Source organism: Schistocerca cancellata, chromosome 7, assembly GCF_023864275.1.
Source record: "Schistocerca cancellata isolate TAMUIC-IGC-003103 chromosome 7, iqSchCanc2.1, whole genome shotgun sequence".
NCBI lineage: Eukaryota > Metazoa > Arthropoda > Insecta > Orthoptera > Acrididae > Schistocerca > Schistocerca cancellata.
The window spans coordinates 606781641-606808791 of NC_064632.1; the positions used below are offsets into that span (position 1 = coordinate 606781641).

Genomic DNA, 27151 nt, shown 5'->3' on the forward strand with positions numbered 1-27151 from the left:
CACTAACTTTATCTCTAATAACCCTTATATTTTGATGAAATATGCTAATTCCTTCCGTACTTGGAAACGTGACATCCTCTGAAGGTGAGCCCTTAGTTAGAGGGACTTCCTTTAAGCAGGTATACCTATCAGCTGACTTCAGTCTAAAAATCGTGCTCTGGCACCTTAACTTCAAGCTACCTGCCGGTTTCCCCAGTGTGAACCCATCACCACCTCGGCTTCATTTAGTGGCCCGTTTTCACCTCGGACTACATTCGCTTCCTAAGGACACAACTCCAGACTCGCTCTATCGCTGTAAATTTCTCGATTTTCGCACAGAGCTTCACGACAGTACCTTCGTGTACACTGGTGGCTCTCGGAATGACCACGGTGTTAGGTGTACCTTCATCATTGGCACTGATGATTTTTGCAGTTTCAGCTTCCAGAAACTGCTCAGTATTTACAGCAGAGATCTTCACCTTTTATCAGGCCATTGAGTACACCCGGTGACAAAGGTTTTTCAATTGTTCATTTGCTCCGACTTTCGGAGCCTTTGTGTACTGTACACTGTCTATCCATTAGTGCAGCGGGTCCAGGGAAGCATTCAGTTTCTCACTCTTGATAGAGTCACTGTGATGTTTATGTGCAACCCTGGGCATGTCAGTCTAATGGGAAACAAGGCCACTGACGCTGCTGCCAAGGCAGCAGTCCTCGTACCTCAGCCCGCTAGTTCTTCGATTACCTCCAATGATCTCTGTATTGCTGTCTGTCAGCAGGTGCCATCACTTTGGCATCACCACTGGTCTTCCTGTCACGGGAACAAGCTCTGAGGAATTAAACCTCTCCCAGCGGCTCGGCCGACTTCCTCGTGGCCTTCTTGCCGTGAGGAGATCATTGGGCACTGTCTTCTTAGCCATCGCCATTTGTTAAGTGGTGGTGCCCCACCAGTTTGTGCCCATTGCCATCAACCTTCGACGGTTCACCCTTTCCTGAAGAAATGCCCCGTTTTTAACCACTTATGTTCTAGTTTATGTTTGCCTTCTGAGTTATCGACCGTTTTAGCGAACAATGCTGTCAACCGCATTTTACTTTTTATTCATCGTAGCAATACGGTGAAGGACATTTAATCTTTAGTCAGGACCTCTGTTGTCTCTCTAGCATATTTTGTGGCCCTTCCTCCAACAGAAAGCCCCTGCTTTTTTTAACTGTCTTTCCTTCTGACAATTGGGTTTGAAGTGTAGTCACTCATAACTCCCATGTCATATTTGTGTTCTACAGTTCTGAAGGGGCACATATGAGCTTAGTTGTTTTTGCACCCTAAAACAAAACATAACAATGTGAGACAGTGCTAGAGTGAGAGGAATTTGTCCACCAGATCTCACTTATGGGAGTAGTAGATTATTTGAAAATGTGTGTGCTAGTGCCTCCAGGCAACTATAAAAAGAGAATTTCTCTTTCTTGTTGTTGATTCATGATGTTAGTCATAAACATCTTTTCCTTAGGATTGAAATGATACTCATTTCAATGGTCTGTAAAAGCTGGGAACAGTCGTAGTTTGTTTCTCACAAATACTCCGTAAATATGTTCTTAATATCTGACAGGTTCTGTATCACAGGTCACTTATGAAGTGGGTGGTGATTCTTGCCAGCCTCTCCTGGCTACAGTGACTCTCACTGCCCTGGCCCTGTCTCTTGGGCCCATAGGCCTCCCTTGTGAATAAAGGCCTGCCATACACAACTAGATGGTAATAGCATCATTTTTACAGTGGCGGGAGGCTTTAATTCATCATAGTTCATGAAATATTTATAAATTATGCAGACAAACCTTCATTGTGTATCACTCTACTCTAGTGATATTAGCCTGAACATATTAACTGAAAGTGTGGTGTGAGAGTTTTTAGTTTTATTTATCAACACCCATTGGGAGGATGCATTTTGGTATCATGTGTTTCACAGCTATATCTACATTAGAAGTATCTAAAGACTATTAAACACATTAAGCTTGCGGCAAGAAGGTCATCTTCTGAAATAGACACCCCCCCCCTCCACACACACACACACACACACACACACACACACACACACACACACACACATTCTCTGCTGCTGCTTTGTCTAAGCACTGCAGTTCAGTCAAGCAAACTCTGCTGCAGACTATATACAGGGTGAGTCAGGAGGAAAGGTACATGCTTTGAGGGGTGATACTATTGGTGATTCTGAACAAAAACCTTCTAATAAACATATGCCCTTTTCTTAACTGTTTCTGGGTAAACTAATGAAAACAACTGGGAATAGGAAACGTGTGAGCGTTGTCCTTACTAACCGTATCAGTACGCAGCTCACTTGTGCATAGTACAGTTGTTTACCTCAAGTCTCGGTACTGCAGTGTTGTTATGTGAACAACGAATACGGTTTTGTGTTGTGAAAATGCCATGGATCTTCACACATGCAGAGTAGGCTGACATGATATTTGTCTATGTTTTGTCCAATGGCAATTCCAGCTGCTGTGCAAGAATACCAACAACGATTTCCGAAACGCAGGGTGTTCCACGGATTGCGTCAGTGTGGTGCACTTCCCAGCATAAATGTTGTCTCTGAATGTCCTGTACAACAAGCTCTTCATGAAGTTAAGGACATTCAAGTAGTGGAACACGCAACCTACCACTAGCTCTAGAAAAATTGCAGCCCAACTTGGTGTTCCACAAACAGGAGTGATACACACAGTACACAAGCACAGTCTGTATCCCTTTCATTGGCAGAGTGTACATCATCTGCACGAAGGAGATGCTGCTGCCCGGCAAGAATTCTGTCAGTGGATCATTGCTGATGAGCGATTAATTCCACATATTCTGTTCACTGAAGAATCAACATTTACCCACAACGGAATCAACAACACACGCAGCTCTCATGTATGGAAAAATGAAAATGTGCACGCTACTGTGGAAACGAATTTTAGATGACATTTCTCAGTCCAGTTGTTTTAGATAACCATCTTACTGGGACACGGTATTTTGAGTTTCTTCAAAATATGTTACCAGAATACTTGGAGAATATCCCTTTGGCAATATGACAGAGCTCCGACACATTCTGTACAGCCAGTGACACAGTATCTCAACACAACATATTCTGGTCATTGGATTGGTCGCTGTAGAGTCATTGCTTGGCCACCGAGGTCACCCAATCTTACCCCATTGAATTACTGTTTGTGGAGGGGGGGGGGGGGAAATGTTGAAGAGCGATGTCTACAAGTGCAGAGTGGTGGACACGAGAGGAATTTCTCGCTTGTATTTTACTTGTTTGTACCCAGTTAAAGGAATGCAAAACTGAGCTCCAACCGGTGACACAACACCTGTCTACAAGAGTAACAACATGCATTGAAGTTGATGGTGGACTGTTTGAACGTCTTCTGTGAGAAAATGTACACAGTTAAACAAACCATAACATAACAATACCATAATTTACTGTCACCTGAACCTTTCCCATTCCTAGCTGTTAACATTGGTTTACCTGGAACAGTTAAGAGAAGGGCATATGTTTATTAGAAGTTTTTTTTGTCCAGAATCACGAGTAATATCACCCGTCAAAGCACATATCTTTCCTCCTGACTCACCCTGTATATATAAAAGCTGTGCATTCTCTCTCTCTCTCTCTCTCTCTCTCTCTCTCTAACGAAAGCTGCATGTTTACTAACCTCTCTACACCTCAACTATAAGGTGGTTTGAGATGCACTTACCGTTGTTATATTCGACTCAGAACTTTCCAGGACTATATTAATGTTGCCACATCAGAAAAGCCGTGACACTTGATGAAGCTGAGTAATTTCTTGACCATCTTTGTAAGATTGCATTGATTCACAATGGTTTCCTCAATGATCTGTGGTGTGACATACTTTTCAAGTGGTAGGAATTGTATGTATGTCTTAGTGACACTTTGCTTATTGCAGCATTGTTGAATGGCCATGGGAGGCAAGCAGGAATCTGGAGGTTGTGCTCATTGTTGGTGTTCTGTGAAAAAGAGTTATTTTCTGTTTCTCCTTCCTTTTTTAGATAACCCTCTTAACAGTGTACAGCAGTTAGAAAATTTGTGTGGGTTAGAACTGTTTGCACTCTGGAAACAGAACACTATTGCCTTTTAAAATTTTGTGATGAACCATTTGCACAGAAAAAAGCACAGACAGAGGAAAAGAGAAACACTTGGCTAGTTAATTTCTGTGGATCATAATTGTGACCTCTTACTGTGTTATGGAATGAATCAGTTGTACAATTATAGTACATATTTTCAGTGGAAAGCATTATAAAACAGTAGAGAAAAGGCACAATTTTAATATGGACATGCATATAGTCTTCACAGATAACATAAACGCTTTCAGTACAGTATATAGTCAAAAGCTATGGAGCACACTAGAAAAATGAGATTATCCGAAACACATCATAAAGTTTCTGGAAGATATGTACACAGACACTAAAATAAAAAAAAATAGTTGCAAGAATGTTATATTTGATAGAATAAGAGTATCAGACAAGGGGCAGTTTATCACCAACATGATTTAATATATACATTGCTGAAATATTGAGAAGATGGAAACAATAAGTACATTCAAGTTTACAGATAACACAGTACAGAATCATGAACATTTGTCTTTTTGCAGCCCGTCATGTTTTTGTATCTGACAGTGAAAATCAGTTACAATAAGCCATACATAAACTCATGAGCTGCACTCGCTGGGCAAAGAATACAGTATGGAAATCTCAATTAATAAAATGAAGGTAAAGGCATTTAAAGTAATTGAGCCAATCAAATCAAAAATTGTTATAATGACAGAATAATTAAACATGTTAACATGGTTAATTACTTAGGAAGCCTAATAAGATATCAGCATAATAGAGATATAGACAACAAGCTTTCAGTTTCAGTATATATGTGACACTAGTACTAGAACCTTACAGAACAGAGTCAGAGAGGAAACAAAAACCAAGTTTTATAAAACTATGGCTGTGATATCTCTACTGTACAGGAGTGAAACTGGGGTTACCATAAAGAGGGATAAAAGCAAAGTACAGTCAACTGACATGTAATTTCTGAGAAGAGTGAAAGGTTGCAAATGCCAAGATCAGGTTAGTCATAAAAAAAAAAAAGAATTAGAGAATATCTAACTGGAACATATGAAGCATAGTTGTGGAATGCATTAAGAAATTTCAGCTAGACTCTGTACATTTATGACATCACTTACTATTGATAAGTAACCAAATAGTGTTTATAACACAAATAATTCTTCCAGAAATTTACTGTTTCCAGCAGTCAGGAATTCTTGGATGAAAAGCATATGCTCTCCCCATACATTTATTTTCATAGTTCTGTAGACTGCTGAATAGAGAATATAGAAACTACATAAAGCAGACAACGGTACAGATGCCTCTTCAGCAAATGTGGCTTTTTTTTTTCACTCCTTTCTCAGTATATTTGCCCATTATTCTCTGCAGAATCAGCCTGTTCAAAAACTTATATTGCTTAGCACTTTCTCGTACAGCATTAAATCCCACACAACTGGAAGAGTGTGCAGGTCACTCTCTTTAGGAGGAGGATCAAAGAATGGATCCCACAGAATCATGTACCAATAGATCTAATGTCCACCTGTTTTGGATCCTAGAGCACACAATGAAAAAGGGAAAAGAAGCTTGTTTCAATGAATTGGAACAGGTTTGCTTCTTCTCACACATGATAAATTGTAAATACTGGACACTGATGAAAAGTGATACTGTGTTTGTGGATTCTTGGAAGATGAAAAAGTGGATACCATGTTAGTAGATTCCTGAAAGGTGTTTTACCATGTACTACATTGTTGGCAGATAATCAAGGTATGATCATATGTAGTATCTTCATAAATATGACATTAGCTCAAGGAATTTTAAACTTGTAGAACCCAGTTTATTATACTGAGCAGTGAACGTTCAACAGAAGGGTTGGCCAAAGAACATCAGGTGTGTTACAAAGAAATGAAATAAGACTGCCAGTGTGCTAAATATACACAACGCAGCACACTCATTGTATGCTGACCATGCCGTTGCCTATAGCAAAGTGACATAGCTCACTGAATGTAAAAAATAAATGCAAGATAATGCTCCTAACAAACTCAAAGAAATCAGTAGTGTCTGATTACATTGGTAAATTTCCGTAGCCTGTCACATTGTCAAAATTTTTAAGGGTAACATTAAGAAGCAATGTGAAATCAGTAGTGGGGAAGGTAAATAGGAGACTTAGATCTGACTAAGGAGTTATGGTCTTACATAAATCAGTATGCTGGTTTACATCATCTACTCAGTCGCTCAGTGACTATAATCAATCCAAAAAGAGAGGTCAGTATTCCAAAATTGTTTCACTATGGAGGATCATGATACAGTTCTTCCTTTCAGTCGTCACACCAAAATGCAGAAATTGAGATAAATGGTTGCTGAATAGAATACTGACTAAAACTGCTCAATAACAGAAAGTCATCTGGACAGGATGAAATACCTGAGAAATTCTACAGAGATTATGTAAAAGAACTTGGTCTCCTTCTATGAGTAGCTTTCCTTTGGAAGTTGGAATAATGAAAGGTGCCAAACAACTGGAAAAAGCACATCATTCCTGTTTTCAACAAGGGTCATCAAACAGGTGCACACAATTATAGACATATATTGCAGACATAAAACAATTTTTCAAAATCAAACAATGGAAAATCCAGGATGGACTGTGACAGTATAATGAAAAGGACAGCTGCTACTCACCATATAGTGCAGACGCTGAGTCACAAAAAGGCACAACAGAAAGACTGTCAGAAAGTTAGTAGACTTAGTGAGTGAGATTTTCACTCTGCCGTGGAGTGTGCACTGATATGAAACTTTCTGGCAGATTAAAACTGTGTGCTGGACCGAGACTCAAACTAGGGACCTTTGCCTTTCATGGGCAAGTGTTCTACCATCTGAGCTAGCCAAGCACGATTCATGACCTGTCCTTACAGCTTCAATTCTGCCGGTACCTCATCTCCTACCTTCCAAACTTACAGGAGCTCTTCTGTGAAAGGACAGTAAAGTGATGCTGGGAGTGTGCAGAGACGAGTTGGGGAGTGGGGCAGCTAGGAGCAGTCGGAAGGTAAGATAGGGCATAGGAGGAGGGGGGGTTTGCAGAAAAGGAGAGAAGTAAAGAGACTGGTTGTGTTGGTGGAATAGAGGACTTTGTAGTGCTGGAATGGGAACAAGGGAGGGGCTAGATGGGTGAGGACAATGACTAATGAAGGTGGAGGCCAGGAGGGTTATGGGAATGTAGGATATATTGGAGGGAGAGTTCCCAGCTGCGCAATTCAGAAATCTGGTGTCGGTGTGAAGGATCCAGATGACACAGTCGTGAAGCAGTGACTGAAATGAAGGATGTCACGGTAGGCAGCATGCTCAGCAACAGGGTGGTCCGACAAACTGTGGCCGTTCGTGCAGACAAACAGCTTATTGGTTGTCGTGCCCACTTAGAATGCAGCACATTCATTGCAGCCTAGCTTGTAGATCACATGACTGGTTTCACAGGTCACCCTGCCTTTGATGGGATATGTGATGTTTGTGAGAGGAGGAGTAGGTGGTGTTGGGACGATGTATGGTACATGTCTTGCATCTAGGTCTATAACAGGGATATGAACCATGAGGCAAGGGCCTGGGAGCAGGGGTTGTGTAGGGATGGAAGAGGATATTGCGAAGGTTTGGAGGGTGGCAGAAATACCACTGTGGGAAGGACAGTGGGTAGGAAATTTTTTCATTTCAGGACACGAGAGATAGTAAAAAAATTTGCATAGAATGTAATTCAGTTGGTCCAGTCCTGGTTGATACTGAGTCACGAGGTGAACACTCCTCTCTGGCTGGTAGGTGGGGGCCTCGGGAAGTGTTGAATAACTGGAACCCCCGTTCCCGGGGCTTTGCCTCGTCTCTCATATTCCTGTAGTAGACCTAGATAGAAGACATGTCCCATATAGCCTCCCACCACTGTCTACCACAGTCCTGTCAAGTACATCACCTACCCTGTCAAAGGCAGGGCGACCTGTGAAAACAGTTGTGATCTACGAGCCGAGCTGCAACCACTGCGCTGCATTCTAAATGGGCATGACAACCGACAAGCTGTCTGTCTGCACGATTGGCTGCCAACAAACTGTGGCCGAGAATCAGCTGGACTACCCTGCTGCTGAACACACTGCCCAACATGACACTCTCCATTCCAATGACTGTTTCACAGCCTGTGCCATTTGGAGCCTTACCACCAACACTCGCTTTTCTGAATTACGCAGGTGAGTTTTCTCCCTGCAATATATCCTACATTCCCCTAATCCTCCTGGCATCAACCTTCATTAGTGATTGTCTTATCCATCTAGCCCCTTCCCTGCTCCTATTCCCAGTACCTACACAGCCCTCTACTCCACCACAGTCTCTCCTTTTCTGCAAACCCCGCTCTCCGTATAACCTCCCAGCTGTATGTAGCTGCCCCCACTCTCCACCTTATCCCTGCACACTCCCAGCAGCACTTTACCATCCCCGACCCTTACCCTGCTATCCCTCCCCCTCCCCACCCCAATCTCCTCCTTACCCTCAGACAGTTGCTTCTCCCATAATGCCCTCCTGCTTGCAGTGATATAGCTGCCAGAGACCGTGGTCATACGTGTGTTTGAGTTGTGTTTGCACGAGTGTGTGCGTGTGTGTACGTTGTCTACTTTCGACAAAGCCTCGTTGGCCGAAAGCTACAAGCTTTCCGACAGTCTTTTGTTGTGCCTTTCTGTGACTCGGCATCTCCACTATACGATGAGCAACAATTATCCTTTTCATTATATTGTTATGTGACATTTTCTGTGCTCATGCATTATGATATTTCTGGAGACTGAAAATGTGCTCTATAAAAACCAATATGACTTCTGTAAACAGTAATCTTGTGAAACTCAGCTCACACTGTTTATCCATGATGTTCAGAGGACCATAGGCAAAGACATCTAAGTTGACGTAATGTTCCTGAAACTTAGGAAGGCATTCAATAGTGTTTCACATCGTCACTTAGTGAACAAAATATGAGCCTGTTGAGTAGCGGACAAGATTTGTGACAGGATTCAGGACATCCTAGGAGAGAGAACTCAGTGTGTTCTTCTTAATTCTTAACAAGACAAAATCAAGAGGTGTGAATGGTAATTTTGGGAGTACCCAAAAAGAGCATTACAGGGCCATTACATATGTTGCAGTTAAAACTGATTTTTAGTTAGAATGTGTTTTCTCTAGTTAAAACTAGTTTATACTGAATGCCTTTGTTATAATTTCCTATATATAACTAGAACATACCCCTATAAATGTTTGAATTTTAGATGAACCCAGTTTTAACTTTGAAAGTTAGACGAAACTGGCACATTAGCTTGAGAAACTTGTTTGGGGGAAACAATTCAATCAAAACCAATTACATGTTGACTGGAATTAAAAAACAAAAAAAATGTACTGTTTACAGAGCATTGTCGGCAGCAGTAATTAAAAAATGTGAAATGAAAATAATCGTACATTAAAAATATGTGAATTAATCTGATATGTATAATGAAAGTAGCTTCAGTCTTAATAAAAAAGGGAACAAGTAAGTTTTGAGTTGTACAGGTTGCCTTTTTTTCCTTACAAAAGTATCTTTTTAACATATATGCCTGCTTGTACACACAGCAAACAAATCCTTGTCCTGTTCCTAAGGCTGCTGTCTTGACAACAGTTCTTGAAGAGAAATTTGTCTCTGGCACTTCTTCTAAAAGTAATAATTTTTTTTTGGACACACCGAATTCGCACCTGAAGAAACACGTATAGTTAGCTTACTTAACAAGTGATTAGGAATTTAATAGGTGATTCTGCAGTCTACGTGTATTACAGTAAAAATATTAAACCTTCAAACATTAATGAATTACCTGCATATTAGCAACATTAAATAGTGCTTTGTACTAATGAGCCACTGAAACTGTTAGTAACAACATTCTGCCCTTATTATTAAAATCAGTTCAACAGTACAGTCCATTTTGTCAAGCATTCCATATTTTGTTCCAGTCTTGTGGAGACCATGTTCATCCTTTAGAAGAACAACTCCTATAATATTGCAAAGATCTCTTTTTCCTCTATCGACATTAGGAATTGCTATAATTGTATTACTACTGATTTCTATAGGTATGTGTATTGAATCCAAAGCCTGTTTTATTCTCTTGGTCTGTTTGTCGCGTTTTCATGAGTGTCTTGTCTAGCTACTGTTATCTGGGACTGTCAGTTTGCACTAGCTACAGCTTCTAGTTCTGTATTACTATCTGCAATTATTTAAGTGTCTGCACTTGTACTAGATATGGCTTCTGGGTCTTGTTCACTGACTGCAGCTGACCACTGTTAAAGCCATTACCTCTTTCGAGTTATGTAATATATCTATATCATTTGCTTCAACTATCACAATAATTTTACTTAAAGACTCTGTCAAAATCATCTCATATTTCCTTAATAACATCTAGAGACAAGTCATAAGTTCACAGGTCTGTACCAAACATGACTTTATACGGTGATTGCTTGATACCAAAATGAAGTGCCAGATTTTCCACAAACTGTACAAAAGAAAGGCTGTTTGACCAATTTATGGTATTGTCATCTTGCATCCATAAAGCCAAAACTTTTTCTATGCCTTGGTTAGCGCGTTCAACAGGACTTTGACTTCGGCTGTGCCTTGGTGTTTCACGAACCAGTTTACAGCAGTGCCAAAATGAAGCCAGACCATTTGTGACAGAATTAACAAATTCTTTGGTACCATCAGAGTGGCAAGGAGCACCAAACATGAAAATATACCTGTTAATTGACATGCCACTTCCATGGCTCTTGTGCTTTGCAGTGCATGGTAACAAATTTTATCATGTGGTACTCATATAGCATTATATACTTATATCTGTTATCTTCGTGCATTTGCATGTTGTTTCGATTAACTTGTCAAAGACTGTTCATTTCTAAACGAAGCATAGGTTTCAAAACAAGTTCCTTTTCTTCATCTTCATTTTACCCTTACAGATTTCACACACAGACACTCAAATATTTATCATCTCTATTGTAATGTTCACATATTTTATTGAAGTTTCAGTTTTTAGTTTGTCTTGGCCTCTGTGATCAACAGCCATATGAGCTGCTTCAGTAACATCCAAAATTTTGTCTACGTGTAAGTAGTACTTCGTAGCCTTTTCTTACATCACTAACTTTAGCAATGCATAAATATTAATAACTCTGGACTGATTTAATTTCCTGAACTGTTTCTGTCTCTCTCTCTTTCAGTTAATTGAGCTTCAGTTTTGTTGACTAATGTATCACTAAGTTTCATTTGTAATCCTATTGTAGAGGTTTTACTTTTTGTGTTCACCAATCTGCAATATCCATCTTAAAAATGCTTCTTTCTATCGCATTTCCTGATTTACACCCGCCGTGAGAAATACATATCAGTCGATCCGTGTGTGCTGGACAGATGTGCCCAGGGGGGCTGCTTTTCGATCAACTTATCCCACCCGAATCAGGGGACATCACTTGATCAATCACAATTAACTCTATTGCGTCATGTGTAAGGGTCAAAACAGTTTTAACTGAATCATTTTTGCCAAAATATGTTTTGTGAAGTTAAAACCAGTTTAGAATGACATTCACTTTTGACCAGCAGTAAATTCTAGTTGTAACAAAGCTACTCAGTAAAATCTAATTGTAACTAATAAGAATGCAGTCTAATTAAAAATAGGTTATCAGTGTGTGATTTTTGTATCTGTCATAAAGTAGAATGTATGTATGTGTGTCTGGGATCTCCTCCCAAACCCTGGATTGATTTCAACCAAATCTGGCACAGAAACATCAAGCCTCATGAATATCAGCATTATGGGGTTTCTAACCAACTAGTTCCAATAGGGTTGGAGATATGGGCAGAAACATGTTTTTTTCCAGTCCCTGTTGTATAGGCTGCCCTACACGACAGGCATGTTGTGTGGGAACATAATTGGCCAGGCAAATCAACCTGCTTTGCAGAGCAACCTACATGTCATGGGCAAGCAACTGGTTTCCAGACCCTGGCATGTAGTCTGTCATGCATGACAGTTGTGCTATATTGGAGTAATATCAGCCTGCTTTCCTGAACTGTATTGGGGTGCCAGTGGGAACGGCTGGTGAAAAATTGAGATGGATAGAGGAGGGGATGGACAGAGAGAATGGAGGAGAGGGGGTGCATGAGGGATAGTGGGCAGGTGGAAAAGAAAAAGAGGGAGGCGGAAATGGGAAGAGAGAGGGGAGGAGGAAATGGTCAGAGAAAGGAAATGAACAAAAAGGGGGGAGCAAGAGAGGGAGAGGGAGAGGGGGGGGGGGAGAGAGAGAGAGAGAGAGAGAGAGAGAGAGAGAGAGAGAGCCACCACCTCCTCCTAAACTACTGGAGCGATTTCAATGAAATGCTGCACTGCTTGCTATATGAGAATCAGCACTGGGGGGGGGGGGGGGGGGGTTACAACCCTCTAGATTGCGTAGCAGTGCAGATATGGGCAAGAAAAGGTGGGGGGGGGGGGGGTGAAGTGGACAGAGAGAGGGGGTGGAAAGCCAGAGGGGAATAGGATGAGATGGACAGAGAGAGGGGGAGGAGGAGATGCAATCAGAGAGAAGAGGCAGAGGAAGTGGACAAAGAGGGGTAAGAGGAGATGTAGAGACAGAGAGAGTGAGGAGGAGGAGATGGGACAGATGGAGCTGGGAAGATGAGGCGGGCAGAGAGATCAAGGAAGGAAGAGGTGGACACAGGGAGGGGGGAGGAGGAGATGTGTGCAACATACACTCCTGGAAATTGAAATAAGAACACCGTGAATTCATTGTCCCAGGAAGGGGAAACTTTATTGACACATTCCTGGGGTCAGATACATCACATGATCACACTGACAGAACCACAGGCACATAGACACAGGCAACAGAGCATGCACAATGTCAGCACTAGTACAGTGTATATCCACCTTTCGCAGCAATGCAGGCTGCTATTCTCCCATGGAGACGATCGTAGAGATGCTGGATGTAGTCCTGTGGAACGGCTTGCCATGCCATTTCCACCTGGCGCCTCAGTTGGACCAACGTTCGTGCTGGACGTGCAGACCACGTGAGACGACGCTTCATCCAGTCCCAAACATGCTCAATGGGGGACAGATCCGGAGATCTTGCTGGCCAGGGTAGTTGACTTACACCTTCTAGAGCACGTTGGGTGGCACGGGATACATGCGGACGTGCATTGTCCTGTTGGAACAGCAAGTTCGCTTGCCGGTCTAGGAATGGTAGAACGATGGGTTCGATGACGGTTTGGATGTACCGTGCACTATTCAGTGTCCCCTCGACGGTCACCAGTGGTGTACGGCCAGTGTAGGAGATCGCTCCCCACACCATGATGCCGGATGTTGGCCCTGTGTGCCTCGGTCGTATGCAGTCCTGATTGTGGCGCTCACCTGCACGGCGCCAAACACGCATACGACCATCATTGGCACCAAGGCAGAAGCGACTCTCATCGCTGAAGACGACACGTCTCCATTCGTCCCTCCATTCACGCCTGTCGCGACACCACTGGAGGCGGGCTGCACGATGTTGGGGCGTGAGCGGAAGACGGCCTAACGGTGTGCGGGACCGTAGCCCAGCTTCATGGAGACGGTTGCGAATGGTCCTCGCAGATACCCCAGGAGCAACAGTGTCCCTAATTTGCTGGGATGTGGCGGTGTGGTCCCCTACGGCACTGCGTAGGATCCTACGGTCTTGGCGTGCATCCGTGCGTCGCTGCGGTCCGGTGTCCCAGGTCGACGGGCACGTGCACCTTCTGCCGACCACTGGCGACAACATCGATGTACTGTGGAGACCTCACGCCCTACGTGTTGAGCAATTCGGCGGTACGTCCACCCGGCCTCCCGCATGCCCACTATACGCCCTCGCTCAAAGTCCGTCAACTGCACATATGGTTCACGTCCACGCTGTCGCGGCATGCTACCAGTGTTAAAGACTGCGATGGAGCTCCGTATGCCACGGCAAACTGGCTGACACTGGCAGTGGCGGTGCACAAATGCTGCGCAGCTAGCGCCATTCGACGGCCAACACCGCGGTTCCTGGTGTGTCCGCTGTGCCGTGCGTGTGATCATTGCTTGTACAGCCCTCTCGCAGTGTCCGGAGCAAGTATGGTGGGTCTGACACACCGGTGTCAATGTGTTCTTTTTTCCATTTCCAGGAGTGTATATTGAATGCGTATGCAGGTGATGCTGTGGTGACTAGGCTAGACTTCTGAAAACGTTATTTTAAAGCTTACCTGAGCATTTGAAAAGTGTGAATACATTTTTATATTGCTTCAACTGCACCACATCTCAAAATGGGCAGTTGTGCATACCACCACAAGCAGATGATGCTGATGTCTACAGGAAGTTTGCAATGCCAGAAGACTTGCAGAGAATTGATGATTGGTGCAGGGAGCTACAATTGATCCTGGAAGTAAATAAGTGTAATATATAGAAATAATATTGTGAAAAGGGAAGTTCCTACTCACCATATAGCTGAGATGCAGAGTCACAGATAGGCACAACAAAAAGACTGTCACAAATAAAGCTTTTGGCCAGTAAGGCCTTTGACAAAATTAGATGACACACACACACACACACACACACACACACACACACACACACACACACACACACACGACTGCAGTCTCAGGCAACTGAGTCTCAGTTGCCTGAGACTGCAGTCATGTGTGTGTGAGTCGCATTTGTGTGTGTCATTGACGTACCTGTAACACACCTTACGTTTACGAGTTACCATGTCTCTCTTTCAGAATTCTCTACGAATGAACTGTCAACTAACAGACTGCCCAAAGTGTCCTCCTCTAGCTGTTCGTAGAGCTTGCTATCCACATGAAACGGGTCACCACAATCATCAGTATTTCATAGGTGTCAGGTGCCGGTGCCAGGGATTTGCATAAAATGCTTGTGGTCTCCTTCTCGGCACATTCACGAATAATAACTTCACATTGAATCTCATCATAGCATTAATAAGCAAAGTATACTTTTTATTAATGATTGCAACAAACTGGGCAATGTTATTGATGAATGACTATGTATCACAGCAAACAACGTATGTTCTACTGTGTGCAGGTGCGGATGCAGGGTTCAGTTCTGAGAGGACGGTGTGGGTAGGGAGATTGTTTCCGTGTCTTATGCCCCCCCCTCCCCCCTGCCCCCACTGTGCCAGATTATAATTTGCTATTACTCCAACTTTCAACATGACACAGTTGTTCTACAAGTGTCACTCCAAAAGAAATGCACACCATTTTTTTTTTAAATCCATCTTTTATTCTACATGTTTGAAAGTTTTACAGTGTGTAGATACATCCTTTAGGAACAATATTTTCATTTCTCCACATAATTTCCACCCCTTCAACTGCCTTATGCCATCTTGGAATCAGCGCCTGTATACCCGCACGGTAAAATTCTGGACCAACCTATTGGAGCCACTGTTTGGCAGCGTGCACAAGGGAGTCATCATCTTCAAACCTTGTTCCACGAAGAGAGTCTTTCAGTTTCCCAGAAAGATGATAGTCACATTGAGCCAGGTTAAGGCTGTAAGGCGGGCGTTTCAGTGTTGTCCATCCGAGTTTTGTGATCGCTTCCATGGTTTTTTGACTGACCTGTGGCCGTGCATTGTCGTGCAACAGCAAAACACCCTGCTTTTGCCGATATGGTCAAACACGACTCAGCCGAGCTTGAAGTTTCTTCAGTGTCGTCACATATGCATCAGTCAGCAGTCACCAATTCGTTAACTCTCTGCACATTCTCTGGAGTGTGTGCAGTACGAGGCCTGCCGCTGCGAGGACAATCCTCAATATTGCTGTGCCTGCTTTCACCACGTAACCTGCTTGCCCACCGATTAACTGTACTGCGATCGACAGCAGCATCTCCATACACCTTTTTCAACCTCTTATGGATGTTTCCCACTGTCTTGTTTTCACAACACAGGAATTCTATGACAGCACGTTGCTTCTGACGAATGTCAAGTGTAGCAGCCATCTTGAAGACAAGCTGTGACAGCGCCGCTCACAGGAACAGGTTAAACTAAGTTTGAAAGCAAGTGGGAAGGATGTATCTACACACTGTAAAACTTTCACACATGCAGAATGAAAACTGTATTTTTACAAAAATAGTTTGCATTTCGTTTGGAGTGACACTCGTAAAGTAAATGCATTAGGCAATTGATTTAAAAGCTATAGCCGCTAGAAATTCTAACAACTTGATTTACACAACATGTGACTCAGTGGAAAAGCGCCAGACTATGAATCGGCTGTCGCTGCCCGCATTAGGGAAGTCAGTCTTTCTCTCGTTTTCTCCTCAGCTTCCTGTCATTTGCCAATTTTGCCTGTGGACTCGTGGATGGTGTCAGGCTCATTGGTGGCAGATGCAGTCAGCCCGTACATGGACACTTCTACCTGGCTGGTGTATTTTCTGCAGGATGCAGCTGAGTATCCTGGTGTGTGTTACACAATACTTGTAATTTTCAACAAAAGTCATCTCGGAAAGTGAAAAATATAAATACTTTTACTAAAATAATTTTTTGAGAGGGTGGGGAGTCCTGACCACCTATTTGGATTCCCATCTAAATATGTGATAATTCCATAAATGAATACCATTGACTATGCTTGATGAGGATATTCCCCTTCGTCCACCTTTAATAGCCCATGTATTGTTTCACAATTCATTGTTCTTACAAAGAGACAAGTTGCAGTTAATACCTTCATGCCTTTCCTTTATAAACTGTTATAAGTAAAAGCAACAGTCAATGGTTTTGGCCGATTATTTTTTTTTTACACTTCCGTTTATTACACTATAGCTTTGCATCTTTCTGTACGATGCCAAATATGCATGTTGTATAATAATGAATGGCAAAAATGTGTACAGTTGAAAATACATGGTACTAGAAGCAAAAAATATAGGTGTGCAAACGAACTATTTTTGAAATAATTGCAACTTTGTCATTACTGGCCACCGCTGATTCTATTCTGTGTGAACGTCATACCAGTTAGGAAAAGGTTACAATAATGTACAACATTAACAAATGTTATTAGAGATACTTTGGCAGTAGTGCATATTTTGAATGAATGCAACACCAGTTACGTGAATGTAAAAATGTCATCCTTGTACTCAGATGCAGGACAATTCCCATTGCCACAATGAGTTTCGAATCCTTTCAAGCGTGTCTGGATCATTTTGAAATTATGGCAAGCATTTACAAATCTCTATTCCAACACTTGAATCATGTTAACTGGAATGGCGAACACAACACCTTTAAGGTGGTCCGAAGCACAGAAATCTGTGGGGTTCATATCAGGCTGTACTGGGGGCTACAGAACAGATCCTCCTCGGCCAGTCTATCTTTGGCCCTATTGACACATTAGATGTCATCTCACTGTAGCAGCAAAATGTGTCAGTGCTCGGTGTGTGTACCACATCCTCTGGCACTGCTGTAAGAGAACAAGCAATCCTGTAAGATGATGCCACAGAAACCAATGATAATTTCATCCACTGAACACAAGTACAGCCCAATACGAAAATCTCCTAGTAACCACACATTCACTGAGTAATGTCAGTGACGTGCAGACTTGTGCACAGCATGTACGTTGGAACCTAGATGACTCCAAACGTGAGAATTGTGATAATTAAACAGACCATGATGAGTGAATCCTGCTTAATTGGTAAATAAAATGTTACTGTCAGAACATTAGTCTAGGACCAAAGTCCGCCTAAGAAACTCAACTTATTGGAGGTGGTAAGGTTATATTGCCTTGTGAAGCATTAGCCTACAAACACTACTGTGTTGGAGGTCTCCTTGTGGAGACTGCTTCACTGTTTCCAGCCCACGTTTTCAAGCATATGTGTAATTCATTCAGACCTACTCATTCTCACAGCATGTCCAAAGCTTCCAGTTTCTTGGAGATATTGCTGCACTCTTGTAAATGTTCGACTCTCGGGGTGTCTTTCGGGGGCATAAGCTTCTCGGTAAAAGTGTGCAGCCTCCCGTGCATTACCATACGTAAATTGCATAGCCATATATTCCTTGTTATTGTAATGTTTCTTGTTGCCATCAACACTAATATAACACAACTGATGCTCTACAAATAAATGCCAGGAGTGGTTCTCTGGCTGTATATTACACTATTGTAGCCATTCTGTTTGCAACTCCACATCTTGAAAATGAGAATAAAGACCACACCACAGACTGGCATGCAGTGTTTGCACAGAATCACATTAGTAGTGGCTGGTAACCACAAAGTTGAAATTATCTTACAAACAGTCCACTTGTGCACTTGTATTTACTGAGAATTTTTTGCTTCTAATATTGTGTGCTTTCAACTGTATGCATTTATGCTATTAATTATGGTACACCCTTTATACTATGTGTGATGTAAATTACCTGTGCACTTTTAATTTTGGCTTTTTCTGCAAGGGGTAAATATCTAACTGTACGTTTGTGCTGACAGATTGCTCTTATAGTCTATGAACTCTCAAATTATTCTTTATAACAGAATCTCCAAATTGATGACATAGTGGAGCAAAGATTAAAAATGCATCTACTTGACACATATATATACCAGCAAATGTTAACTTTCCAAATTGAAAGTTATTCCATCTGCCTAAGGAGAGGAACGAGTTTGAAGTGGTCAGGGTTTGAGTAAGAACGCGTCCGAGACCCCCGTTTAAAAAAAAGCATAGTAAAAAAAAGTGTAAAACAGAAAGCAATAACCGGAGGCCTGTCTCGGTATAAATATGAAAACCAAAGGCTTAGAAATGACATGGAGGGTATGTAGCACATTAGATGTAACAAAAAAGCCAGCATGTACAGAAACATAAATGAGGAAAACTTGGGCAAAAGGGAAGATAGTGGGCGATAGTTGGGAGGATGGAGAAATATAAAGAACTGAAGGAACAACACAATTAGCTGACACAGTTGGTGGTGGGCACAAAACACATACAGCAGAGTCTTGCAGTATTTACTAAAGCACCGCAATCATCGATACTGGTCTCTGCATTAAAGAATATGTGAAATTGGTTGCACCCCCCACCCTATACCCACACATATACACCAAATCAAATGTGCCACCATCATGTATTGCTCCCACCAAATGGCTCATGACTCTTTGGTGAGTTTGTGCTTGGCTATCACCGGGCCCCGGCCTTTGCAGCATCTTTCCCCTTCTGTGGTGGATGTCTAGCCTCTTGCTATTTTTTTTTCCTGTCCCTTGGAGAACATGTCTGGGATATTTTTGGTGATGTGTTTTGCATTTTCAGTAGCCTGACATCAGAACAGTAACCCACTGTTTTTTGTTCCTTTATTCTTTCCTCATTCCCCTCCTCCTACGTTCCCCCACTTCAGCAATTGAGATTCTTCCTCCCTGTGCATTCCTGAAGGGCTGCTCATGTGTCTGACGTGTAACAGGTGACTGGGTAATGTGTAATTACCAGCCCCTGGTTGACAGGTAGGGTTTGCACGTGCACTCTGGTACTGGCCAGGCACAGAGAGGGGTGATTGCCTGAGCTGTTACCTTCCCAAATTGCCCCAACTGGTACCTCTGTCAGGTGTTTGGGAGGTGTGAATTGGGTGACCAAAGAATCATCTGAGAGGGGGGGGGGTGTCCTCCAGTTGGAAGGAGCATCCTGTCTCTAGAGACTCTGGATAACATGGGGCATTTTCTTGCAATGACCCAAACATTTTCTTGTCAGTTGACCTCTACTAAACGTAAATGGAATGAGACTAACAATTCAAAGAACCTCCCAGCTGTACTCTTGGTACCATGTACTGAAAGTGGTCAGCCCTTTGCTATGGTTAATCTGTTTATCATTCAGAAATGTGTTGATGCAATTGCTGGCCCTGTGAAATCCTGCTCCCGTTTACACAATGGCACTTTGCTTTTGGAGACTACCTATGATTCTCAAGTGCAGCAACTCCTTGCAGCTTCACTCCTTCACATCTATTCTGTTCATCTCGAGGTCCATTGAATGCTAAAGTGTTCTCATGGTGATATCACACTAGGCTGCTCAATGGTCTGACAGAGGCAGAAATTTAACTTACATTCCGAACCTAATGTGGTGCTACCAATGTCATTCTTACAGCCACACTCGAATGCCCTGTTGACACCTGGCCAAAAGTTTAACCTGTGGTATGGATCCACACGAAGGCGATTTTCCGCCTTCTTCTCCCCGCTGTATCAATTGCAATGGTGACCATGCCTCCTCCCATGATTGTCCCATGTATCTCAATGAGTGGGCCATCCAGGAGGTCTGGGTGAAGGAGAAAGTGCCTTTCCCTGTCGCTCGCAAGTTGTTGGCTAGTCAGAAACCTTGCATTTTACCGTCTGGCACTAGCAGTACTGTTCTTGTTACATCTTGCCCCACGAAGGACGTAGCCATGCAGATATGTGACCTCAGATTCAGCACCACTGATGTAAATTTGACAGTGTCTCCTTCTCCCCCCGCTGTGCAACAAGCCATCAAATTCTCAACTTGAGCCGTGAAATAACCTGCTGCACAACCGGCAGGCCAGAAAGGACAGAAGAAATATCCACACGAAGCCAACAAACATCTGAATCATCATTTGACAATCACAAAGGCTCCAAGAAATCCAACAAAGGCAAACAATCTTCTCCTTCGCTGACTGGGAGATCCTCTTCAATGGTGTAGCCACATTATACCCTCACCTGGCCGACCTCTGTGTCGCTGGTGTGCATAGCCAACTGTTTTTCTGCCCTGTATTCTGCAGACTGACTGAGGGAGAATGCCGATGCCTCTATAGATCTCATTGAGCAGGATCCTTTAGCCTCTGCATCCTATTGCAGAGAGTCTTTGAAGGCTGGCACTCGGCAGCTACCGAAGTGACAACCCTTCATTTTCTTCCCTCTCCCCTTTCCTTATCATCACTCACCTCCAATGGAATGTTTCCGGCCTTAGATCCAATAAGGAGGAATTATGGTTCTTCTTGGAAATGTAGTGTCCTCTTTCTGCCTCCGGGAGAGAAAATTATGTCCTCACCCACTTTGACCTCTTGCATTTATTTCCAGTCCGCTTTGACCTTCCACCTGAGGACTGTATTCCATATCATGGGGGAGTCATGCTGCTCATCCGTGACAACTTTCATAGTCAAACCATCTCAATTAAACACCCAGTTGGTAGCTGCTGCAGCCTGCATTTTCCTTGCTCACTTCACATTTTCCCTCTGTACTATTTACATCCCTCCATCCTGTGGTGTCACCAGGGCAGACTTGCCCACGTTGTTGGGCATTTCGCCTGCTGCTGTGGCCGAGCAGTTCTAGGCACTTCAGTCTGGAACTGCGCGACTGTTACAGTCGCAGGTTCGAATCCTGCCTCGGGCATGGATGTGTGTGATGTCCTTAGGTTAGTTAGGTTTAAGTAGTTCTAAGTACTAGGGGACTGATGACCTCAGATGTTAAGTCCCATAGTGCTCAGAGTCATTTGAACCATTTTGTTGGGCATTTCCTTCACCCCTTTTTGCTGCTCGGTGTCTTTAATGCTCACCATCCCCTTTGGGGCTCTCCCGGAACCTGTGTGAGAGATGCCCTGTTGGCTGACTTTCTCAATCAACTCAACCTCATCTGTCTTAACACTGGAGCACCCATGTTCCTTTCAGACTCCACGCACACCTATTCCCATTTGGACCTCTCCTTCTACACTGCCCAGCTTGCCCGTCATCTCGAGTGGTCCATTCTTTCTGACACATACTGGAGAGACCATTTCCCATGTGCTATTGGTTTGCTGACACCTACCGCACATACGTGCAAACCCAAATGGCAGCTTTCATGGCAAATTGGAGGCTTTACTCCTTCCTCACGACCTTCGACAAACAACATTTGCCCTACTGTGATGAACAGGTAGAATACCATATCAAGCGTATCCTTACTGTTGCAGAACATCCCATTCCTCTCACTTCATCTTTACCGCTGTGTGTCCTGGACACTTGGTGAACTGAGACGTGCCCCAATGCAAATCGGTTCAGAGACATGCTCTCCACATTTTTAACCACTGTCCTACGATGGTGAACTGCATTTGATATAAACAGTTGCATGCACAGTGTCACTGCATTCTTTGGGATAGCAAAAAAATCTAGCTGGATTTAGTAGTTCTTTGAACAGTTCCACTCCCTCTTCGGCCATGTGGGCTTACCTCCGATGGCTCTATGGAGCATGATCCTCCAATTTTCAGCCTGACCATAGCAGATGATGTCATTGTGGACCTTATTGCTATCTTCAACACCTTGGGCTGCTATTTTGCAGAGATTTTGAGCTCCACGCACTATCACCCTGCCTTCCTCCATCAGAAATGATTGAAGGAGGCTCGGGCGATACCCTTCTCTTCTCAGTATCTTGAGTGCTACAACGACACTTTTACTATGAGGGAGCCAGATCGTGCTCTGGCTTCATCCCCATCCTCAGCCCCAGGGCCAGACGATGTTCACATTCAGATGTTGCTGCAGTACCTTTCTTTTGTGGGCAAGTACTTTCTCCTTCATTCGTACAATCACATGTTCCGACACTGACAATGTTGAGTGTTTATGGAAAAAGTTCAAGGCAATCGTAAAATGCGTTTTAGACAGGTACGTGCCGAGTAAAACTGTGAGGGACAGGAAAAACCCACCGTGGTACAACAACAAAGTTAGGAAATTACTGCGAAAGCAAAGAGACCTTCACTCTAAATTTAAACGCAGCCAAAACCTCTCAGACAAACAGAAGCTAAACGATGTCAAAGTTAGCGTAAGGAGGGCTATGCGTGAAGCGTTTAGTGAATTCGAAAGTAAAATACTAGGTACCGACTTGACAGAAAATCCTAGGAAGTTCTGGTCTTACGTTAAATCAGTAAGTGGCTCGAAACAGCATGTCCAGACACTCCGCGATGATGATGGCATTGAAACAGAGGATGACAAGCGTAAAGCTGAAATACTAAACACCTTTTTCCAAAGCTGTTTCACAGAGGAAGACCGCACTGCAGTTCTTTCTCTAAATCCTCGCACAATCGAAAAAATGGCTGACATCGAAATAAGTGTCCAAGGAAGAGAAAAGCAACTGAAATCACTCAACAGAGGAAAGTCCACTGGACCTGACGGGATACCAATTCGATTCTACACAGAGTACGCGAAAGAACTTGCCCCCCTTCTAACAGCCGTGTACCGCAAGTCTCTAGAGGAACGGAAGGTTCCAAATGATTGGAAAAGAGCACAGGTAGTCCCAGTCTTCAAGAAGGGTCGTCGAGCAGATGCGCAAAACTATAGACCTATATCTCTGACGTCGATCTGTTGTAGAATTTTAGAACATGTTTTTTGCTCGAGTATCATGTCGTTTTTGGAAACTCAGAATCTACTATGTAGGAATCAACATGGATTCCGGAAACAGCGATCGTGTGAGACCCAACTCGCTCTATTTGTTCATGAGACCCAGAAAATATTAGATACAGGCTCCCAGGTAGATGCTATTTTTCTTGACTTCCGGAAGGCGTTCGATACAGTTCCGCACTGTCGCCTGATAAACAAAGTAAGAGCCTACGGAATATCAGACCAGCTGTGTGGCTGGATTGAAGAGTTTTTAGCAAACAGAACACAGCATGTTGTTCTCAACGGAGAGACGTCTACAGACGTTAAAGTAACCTCTGGCGTGCCACAGGGGAGTGTTATGGGACCATTGCTTTTCACAATATATATAAATGACCTAGTAGATAGTGTCGGAAGTTCCATGCGGCTTTTCGCGGATGATGCTGTAGTATACAGAGAAGTTGCAGCATTAGAAAATTGTAGCGAAATGCAGGAAGATCTGCAGCGGATAGGCACTTGGTGCAGGGAGTGGCAACTGACTCTTAACATAGACAAATGTAATGTATTGAGAATACATAGAAAGAAGGATCCTTTATTGTATGATTATATGATAGCGGAACAAACACCGGTAGCAGTTACTTCTGTAAAATATCTGGGAGTATGCGTGCGGAACGATTTGAAGTGGAATGATCATATCAAATTAATTGTTGGTAAGGCGGGTACCAGGTTGAGATTCATTGGGAGAGTCCTTAGAAAATGAAGTCCATCAACAAAGGAGGTGGCTTACAAAACACTCGTTCGACCTATACTTGAGTATTGCTCATCAGTGTGGGATCCGTACCAGATCGGGTTGACGGAAGAGATAGAGAAGATCCAAAGAAGAGCGGCGCGTTTCATCACAGGGTTATTTGGTAACCGTGATAGCGTTACGGAGATGTTTAACAAACTCCAGTGGCAGACTCTGCAAGAGAGGTGCTCTGCATCGCGGTGTAGCTTGCTCGCCAGGTTTCGAGAGGGTGCGTTTCTGGATGAGGTATCGAATATATTGCTTCCCCCTACTTATACCTCCCGAGGAGATCACGAATGTAAAATTAGAGAGATTAGAGCGCGCACAGAGGCTTTCAGACAGTCGTTCTTCCCGCGAACCATACGCGACTGGAACAGGAAAGGGAGGTAATGACAGTGGCACATAAAGTGCCCTCCGCCACACACCCTTGGGTGGCTTGCGGAGTATAAATGTAGATGTAGATGTAGATGTGGGCAGAGGGCACATTTTCCAGACACTGGCCTGAAGCCACTGTCATACCCATACCTAGGCCTGGTAAGGACAAATACCTTCCTTGTAGTTATCGTCACATTTCTCTCGCCAGCCGTTTTTGCAAGGTGATGGAATGTATGATTCGTGCCCAGCTGGTATGGTGGCTCGAGCCTAACAATTTACTGATGTGGATTTCGAGTGTGACCTTCTGCAGCTGATCATCGAGTCACTTTGTCAATCTGTGTCATGAACAGTTTTCTGTGGAAATACCAGACTGTGGCCAGGTTTGGAGAAAGTGTGCGGCATTTGATGGAGGACTGATGTCCTCAGTACTCTCTACATGTGGAGTTTCCGAGACCACCTGCCCCATTTACTTCAGGAATTTTTAGAAGACAGATTTTTCAAGGTACGTGTGGGTTCTGCCTTGTTGGACACGGTGTGCCACAGGTCCGTCTTTGTTATCGCCATTAACGCTATTATGGCCTGTCTCCCACCGGGCATCTCCGGCTCTCTTTTAGTTGACAATTTTGCCATCTATTGCCATTCTCCTTGGACTTGTCTCCTCGAGTGGCATCTCCGACATTGTCTCAATCATCTTTACTCGTGGAGCATCGGCAGTGGCTTTCACTTTTCCACTGACAGAACCGTTTGTATGCATTTCTGATGGAACAATGGGTTTCTTCCACTGTCTTTACATCTTGGGTCTGTTGCTTTTCCGTTCATTGAAACTACAAAATTCCTGAGGCCTATGATCAATAGGAAACTTTCTTGGTCCTCCAGTGTGTCTTACCTGACCACCTGCTGTACCCAGTCACTCAATGTCGTATGTGTCCTCAGCGGTACTTCATGAGGAGCAGACTGGACCACCTCCTCCATTTGTGCCAACCCCTTGTCCTTTTGAAGCTAGGCTATGCATGTTTTGTTTATGCATCTGCACATCCATTGATCTTACACCGTCTCAATACGATCCACCATCATGGCATCCGTATGGGCCACTGGAACCTTTCACACTAGCCCGATTGAAAGTCCGTATACAGAAGCTGCCGAACTAACACCGTCGTACTGATACGATGCTCTCATTAGCGAATATGCGTGCTGTTTGTCTGGCCACCCATCCTGTGCCTCCTTCTTTGATGACTCTTTGACTGACTGTATGGGGTGCGTACCTCTTCTCTGTACCTACTGGAATTTGCTTTCAGCTATTGCTCCAGCAGCTTAACTTCACACTATCTGCCACTTTCCTGATGGGGGTGAACCTTTCACCACCTTGGCTTCATGTGGCTGCCTATGTTCACCTTGGACTTCATTCACTTCCTGAGGACACTACTCCAGACTCACTCTATTGACATTCACACAGAACTTCATGATAGTACCTTTGTGTATACTGGTAGCTCTTGGGCTGACCATGGTGTCGGGTGTGCCTTCGTCATTGGCACTGACAATATTCGGTATCGACTTCCGGAGCACTGCTCAGTATTTACAGCAGAGTTCTTCGCCCTGTGTCAGGCCATTGAGTACATCTGGCAACACGGGCTTTTCGATTGTGTCATTTGCTCAAACTCTCTCAGTGCCCTTCAGAGCCTCTATGTGCTGTACACCATCCATCCCTTAAGGCAGCAGGTCCAGGAAAGCTTTCACTTGCAGACTCTTAATGGAGCCACTGTGATTTTTCTGTGGGTCCCTGGTCACGTCAGTCTGATGGGAAACGAGGCCACTGATGCTGCTGCCAAGGCTGCAGTCTTCGTACCTCGGCCTGCTAGTTCTTCCATTCCCTCTGATGATCTCTGTGTCACCTTGGCATCACGACTGGACTTCCCTTCATGGGAATAAGTTCCAGGAAATTAAACCCTCTGGCTCCGTGGAGATCATTTTAGCCAGGTTGCGTATTGGGCACTATTTGTTTAGCCATCTCCATTTGTTAAGTGGTAACCCCCACCAATTTGTGCCCATCGTCATCAACCTTTGATGCTTTGCCATTTCCTGATGGAATGCCCTTTTTTCAACTGCTTACATTCTAATTTATGTGAATTATCAGCTGTTTTAGTGAATGAGTGTGGGCTGTTGGCCATGTTTTACTTGTTATCCGTCATAACAATCTGGTGAAGGACATTTAATCTTTAGTTCAGGACCTCCATTGTCTCTATGGCATACTCTATGGCCCTTTCTCCAAGAGAAAGTCCCTGTCTTTTTAGCCATCTTTCCTTCCATTGATTAGGCTTAATGTGTAGTCACTTTTCATTCCTTTTTTGTCTTTGTGTTCTGTGGTTCTGAGATGGGTGCGTATGGCCTTAGTTGTTTTGGCGCCCTTAAACACAACAGAACAAAACATCATGTATTGCGGCAGGAACAAAAATACACCATTCATCAATATTTAAAATGTATTTCTTCAGTTTAAGTTTGCGTTTTAAATATCTCTTTGTAGCAGGGACCCATCATCTGTCGTCCCCGACCACTGGATATAGGCCTTATCCAGATTTTCCCATACATTATGATGTTTTCGCTTTTTGCGTCAAAGTGTGCCCTGGGTGTTTTCTTTATGCCAT

General features: G+C 43.5%; 1 protein-coding gene across 2 annotated transcripts in view; it reads left to right on the forward strand.

Moving 5' to 3' along the window:
- Positions 1-27151, forward strand: part of LOC126092190 (GDNF-inducible zinc finger protein 1-like) — an 85364-nt gene that overhangs the window by 34685 nt on the left and 23528 nt on the right. The window lies entirely within an intron of this gene.